At 42.7% G+C, this 5,863-nt stretch overlaps 1 pseudogene; it reads right to left on the reverse strand.

Annotated features, from left to right (window-relative positions):
- Gm18182 (predicted gene, 18182) lies at positions 239 to 4,740 on the reverse strand (annotated as a pseudogene).

Below are 5,863 nucleotides of genomic sequence, written 5' to 3' on the forward strand. Positions count from 1 at the left end.
GCCTTTGTATCTTTTACAACCTGGGTCATAGCGCAGCTGCTGTTCTTTTAGGTTTGTGAAGCCTCTCTATAATTCATATTGCATCTTTGTATTTTGCATAGTTGTGAAACTATTTATCTTGAACTCACATTTTCTTTCTCACAGCCTTATAGTATAAAGTTTTCTCTTTCTTCCCATTCACAAGGCTCTTCATCTAAGGTGTCCTCTGCTGTTTTTTGTGGCTTGAAGTAGAAAGCTATCCTGCATTCTTTTCCTTCAAATTGCTTGGTGCATGCTCGTGTTCACTGAGGTAAAGTGAGTGGGCATAAAGTGAGTCTCAGCTTACAGTGGGAATCTTCTTACATTTGCTACATTCAAATTGTTCTTATCTGTGTGAGTAATGCTTTGATGTCAAATGAGGTGTAGCTTGCAGGAGAAAGTTTTCCCATACTCTCTAAATTTGTAGGGTCTATCACCTGTGTGAGTTCTTCCATGGACAATGAGCTGTGACTTATAGTAGAAACATTTTCCACACTTTGTACATATATATGTCTTACACGCGTTCACGGCCGGCCAGGAAGAACGCAGCAAACCGGAATCTTCTGCGGCAAAGCTTTATTGCTTACATTTTCAGGAGCCAGAGAGCAAGAGAGCAAGAGAGCAAGAGAGAGAAAAGGAACAAGAACAAGAAAGCAAGAGCAAGAGAGAGAAAAAGCAAGAACAAGAGAGAGAGAAAGAATGGCAAAACCCCGTCCCTTTTAAGGAGAATTATCCTCCGCCTAGGACGTATTACTCCCTGATTGGCTGCAGCCCATTGGCCCAGTTGTCATCATGAGAAAGGCAGAACACATGGCGGGAAAACTGCCCCTGCACGTGTGCAGATTATGTTTACCACTTAGAACACAGCTGTCAGCGCCATCTTGTAATGGCAAATGTGAGGGCGGCTCCTCACAGATCCCCCTTTTCTTTTAATAAGAGCAATAGGCCACCCATATTAATGAGAGTGGAGATAGAGGTCAAATCCCCAGTGTGCAGGTAAAGGAGCCATGTACAGGATTAGCTCTTAGGCTCACAGGCTTTTACCCAGAGCAACCCTGACCTGCTCCCGTGTCGTTTTTCCTGGGGGAAGGGAACTAGGACACTGAACCTTCATGAAAGATGACATGTCTCCCTAGAATAGGCTCATATATGCCGCAGAGCCCTTCTACTGCAGTGCTTAGCCGTGCAACTCTCTTGGGCTGCTGAAGCGCACTCACTCTATCCCGTGCAATGAGACTAGCCTCGTGGGGTGCAAGAGCTGAATGGCCAGCGACCTATTGCTTAAGCATAGATAACCATATATCAGGGGAAGCACCATGTTCTAGAGCTGCAAGTGCCTGGGCAATAACCACCTTGTCTCTCCTAGTTTGGGCCTTAAGCTTACAGACCAACCAAAGAAGAAACACTAATCCACAGCAAAGTATATCTCCAAATAATATCAATCCCACCCATTCTTTAAAGAAGGAAAATGCTGAGGAGATCCAATTGAGTAATCCTTTGATCAGGGACAGGTCCAAGCGCGTGGAGTTGACCTGAATGATGGCAAGTCTCAATTCCCGAAGGGTCTGTTCAAATTCAGCTGTCCAATTCTGTAACATATACTGAGAAAGACTTTTTGACAAATTAGCTGCCCTAGTAAATTTCTCATACTGAATGGAAGTAACGCATAATGAGAGGTCCCCCAAGCTCCCGACAAACCCTGAGCCAGTCTTGTAAACCTTTGTTCTTTCTTGGGGCTATGGCCGCTCGGCACTCCTGTGTGGCTTGCTCATAAATGAGCTGTTCTACCAGAGGTGCGGCTTGCTCTGAATCTCCAAAAATACGCTCTGCTGCCTCTGTCATTCTGGCCACAAAATCTGAGAATGACTCCTGAGGTCTCTGGACGATCTTTGTTAGTTGTCCAGTGGCTTCACCTGCTCGGGAGAGCGCCTTCCAGGCCCTAATAGCCTTTTCATCTGATTCAGAACTACTAAGAACTGGCTCCTTGAGCTCACTTAGTGATGAGTATAGGCTCCTTCTCCTAGAGACCTCCGCTAATTGATCTTTTTTCTTTTTTCTTTTCCTTCCTTCTAATCTCTCCCCAGGTATTCTTACCTGACCTAAACATTTCCTCGGGTTCAAGACCCGTGGAAAGGCCTGTATACTTATTTTGTGTACCATATTTCCTCTTTGCTCCTACTCTCTCTCCCCGCATTACTTCTGATAGATTGCCCTGAATTTCATCCAGAATTTTCAGCCCTGCCTTAACCACTTGATAACATGTGAAAAGGAACAAAAAGGCTCCTAACACTGGAGAAAGTTCAAGGCCAAACATACCTTGTAAAGCTATTTTCCACTTTACTTCTGATAGACTGTCTTGAATTTCGTTAGAAAGTTCAAGGCCAGACTTACGTTGTAAAGCTATACTTACGGGTACCCTGTTCCCCAGCTGAAGAGTTCTGAATTCACGCAGTTGAATCTTTCTCAACAGTCTGTGTTGTGGGAACACTTCATTACCACCATTCCCCAGCTGAAGAGTTCTGAATTCACGCAGTTGAATCCTTCTCAAAAGTCTGTGTTGCGGGAACACTTCATTACCACCGTTCCCCAGCTGAGGAGTTCTGAATCCAGGCTGGATCCTTCTCAAAAGTCTGTTTTACGGGAACCTTTATGACCGTGACCCGCAGTTCTGGTTCCGGAATGAGGGATCTTCCTTGCGCCGGTGATGGTAACCGTACCGGGTTTTCTTGTCCCAGGTCTTCTCGCCCCGGGTCCTCTCGTCTCGGGTCTCAGCACCAACTCTTACACGTGTTCACGACCGGCCAGGAAGAACGCAGCAAACCGGAATCTTCTGCAGCAAAGCTTTATTGCTTACATTTTCAGAAGCCAGAGAGCAAGAGAGCAAGAGAGCAAGAGAGAGAAAAAGAACAAGAACAAGAAAGCAAGAGCAAGAGAGAGAAAAAGCAAGAACAAGAGAGAGAGAAAGAATGGCAAAACCCCATCCCTTTTAAGGAGAATTATCCTCCGCCTAGGACGTATTACTCCCTGATTGGCTGCAGCCCATTGGCCCAGTTGTCATCATGAGAAAGGCAGAACACATGGCGGGAAAACTGCCCCTGCACGTGTGCAGATTATGTTTACCACTTAGAACACAGCTGTCAGCGCCATCTTGTAATGGCAAATGTGAGGGCGGCTCCTCACATATATGGGTGTTCATCTGTATGTACATCAGTAGAGTGAGATGTGATTTGCAATAGAAAACTTCCCCACAGTCTGTGCATGCATAAGACTTCTCACCTACCTGTTTCCTCTGATGTAGAGTGAGTTTTGACTTCTGGTAGAATGATTTCCCACACTCCATACATTCATAGGGCTTCTCACCTGTGTGGGATCATTCATGCACAGTGAGGTCTGACTGGCAGTAAAAGGATTTGTCACACTCTATACATTCAAAGGACTTCTTGTTGGTGTGAATTCTCTGATGTCAAATTAGGTGTGTCTTGTAGTAAAAAGATTTTCCACATTCCATGCACTCAAAAGGCCTCTCACCTGTGTGAGTTTGCTGATGTAGACTAGCTGTGACTGGCAGGAGAAATATTTTTGGCATTCTGTAGAATCATAAGGTTTCTCATTTGTGTGAGTTCTCTGGTGCAGAGTAAGGTGTGATAATTGGTAGAAAGCTTTCCCACATTCAGCACATGTATAAAGCTTCTTGCTCACGTGAATTTTCTGATGCTGAGTGAGGCATGCCTTGTGGGAGAAGGCTTTCCTACATTCTGTACATTCATAGGGCTTCTCACCTGTGTGAACTATTTGATGTAGAGTAAGTTTTCCCTGAGAGCAGAAGGCTTTTCCACATTCCTTACATTTATAGGGCCTCTTATGTATGTGAGTTCTTGGATGACTCGTGAGTTCTGAGTTACAAGAGAAATCTTTTCTGCATTCTGTACATCCACAAAGCTTTGTATCTATAAGAGTTTTCTGACATCTTGTAATGTGTGAGTTCTGGAAGATAGTTTTTCTGCATTCTTCATACACACAGCTCATCTCCCCTCTGTGAGGACTCTGACCTTTAGTGAGAGTTGCCTTGTAATGGAGAGCTGTCTGACGTGTAGGAGACATCTGAATCACAGTGCTCTGTGCTTTCTGAAAAAAAATGTTTTCCCATGTACTTCTCTTTCACAGGATTTTGACCCTTGATGGATCTTCTGTTGCTCCTTTAGCTGTGCAATCTTTTCATTTGATGCCTTGTTTTTGGTGGTTCCAGCTTGCCACATATATGACTTGTGATTTTTCTGGCTGGTCACAATTGGTGTAGTCAGAATGTGAAAATCAGCCCTTTGTTGGTTTTTCAAGACAGGGTTTCTCTGTGCAGTCCTGACTGTCCTGGAACTCACTCTGTAGACCAGGCTGGCCTCAAACTCAGAAATCTGCCTGCCTCTGCCTCCCAAGAGCTTGGATTAAAGGCATGTACCACCAATGCTTGGCTTTTGCTTGTTGTCTTAGTCAGATTTCCATTGCTGAGAGGTTCCTGTCTGAAGCTTATGCTACACTTCATGGCCCAATTCCTTGCTCCAACTTGAAGATCAACTCAGGTGTGTTCATATGGTGCCCCAGGAAAATCAGGCTGCTGTAGGTTTCCAGCATCACATCCCGGGACAGGGTCCTCTGAGCAGCACTCAGGTCTTGTCACTCCTCCCAGGTAAAGTCCACAGCTAGGTCCTCAAATGATATCAGCCCGATCTCGGGATTCCAGGACACCCAGAGTTCTCACTGTGGTTCTCAGTGGGGAAATGTAACACGCAGCAGCAGGAGGAACCTCTCTGGACTTCTGAAGCGAGCACAGAACACCTGGACAGGACCCAACACGGAGAACAGGTAAGACAGTGGGGCAGGAGGTAGTCAGAGCCAAGGACTACACAAGACTTATCTTATTGATCTAATTAAAAATTCAAGCATGATGTTGAAAACTTAAGAAGAGAGTGGACAGCCTTACCTTGCTGCTGCTTTTAGCGAAATTTCATAAAGTTTCTCTCTATTTAATTTGATGATGGCTACTTGCTTTCTGTGAATACCCTTTTACTTTTTTTCTTAAACTTTTTATTATTTCAGTGCATTTTATATATCAAACATATTAATAATATTGACTATTTTGAGAATCAAATTATACATAAAATTTGTTCAATTTTTATATTCATATCCTTTCATACCTGGAAAATATCATTAATGAACATTTAATACTTTCTATAAATGAGGATCCTATATCTAATATTGAATACTAAACTGTTTCAAACATACAAAATATTCTTTGAGAATTAAGCATAGCATAAGAGCATAAATATTAAACATGAATCATAAGATATATTCAAAAGCCCTTATATGATACCACCTGACATAGTGAGAGAGTATTTAAAATGCATTATATACTATGTACATTATCTAACTATAGGTTAACTTTAAAATGATTATCAGTTTTTCTAGGAGAGAAATTATTTTATCAGTAAGTATATTTTAAAGATTTCAAAACAGCAAAAACTCTTTGAAGTTAAACATTAAGAAAATGCTAATTTCAAGCAGAGTCAGAAAAATTATCAATAATATTTCCATGATGTTTGTAGAACATGATTTTAATATTTTTTATTTTTATTGGTCATTTTCTCTATTACATCTCAAATATTATCCCTTTTGCAATTTCCCTCCCTCCAAGAAACACCCTATCACATCCTCCTTCCCCCTGCTTCTATAAGTGTGTTCCACCACCAATCGACCTACTCCCACCTCTCTGCCCTGGATTCCCTTATACTTGTGCATCTATTGAGCCTTTATAGGACCAAGGACCTCTCATTCCATTGAGGACAAGGCCATC

Source organism: Mus musculus, chromosome 1 (assembly GCF_000001635.26).
Source record: "Mus musculus strain C57BL/6J chromosome 1, GRCm38.p6 C57BL/6J".
NCBI lineage: Eukaryota > Metazoa > Chordata > Mammalia > Rodentia > Muridae > Mus > Mus musculus.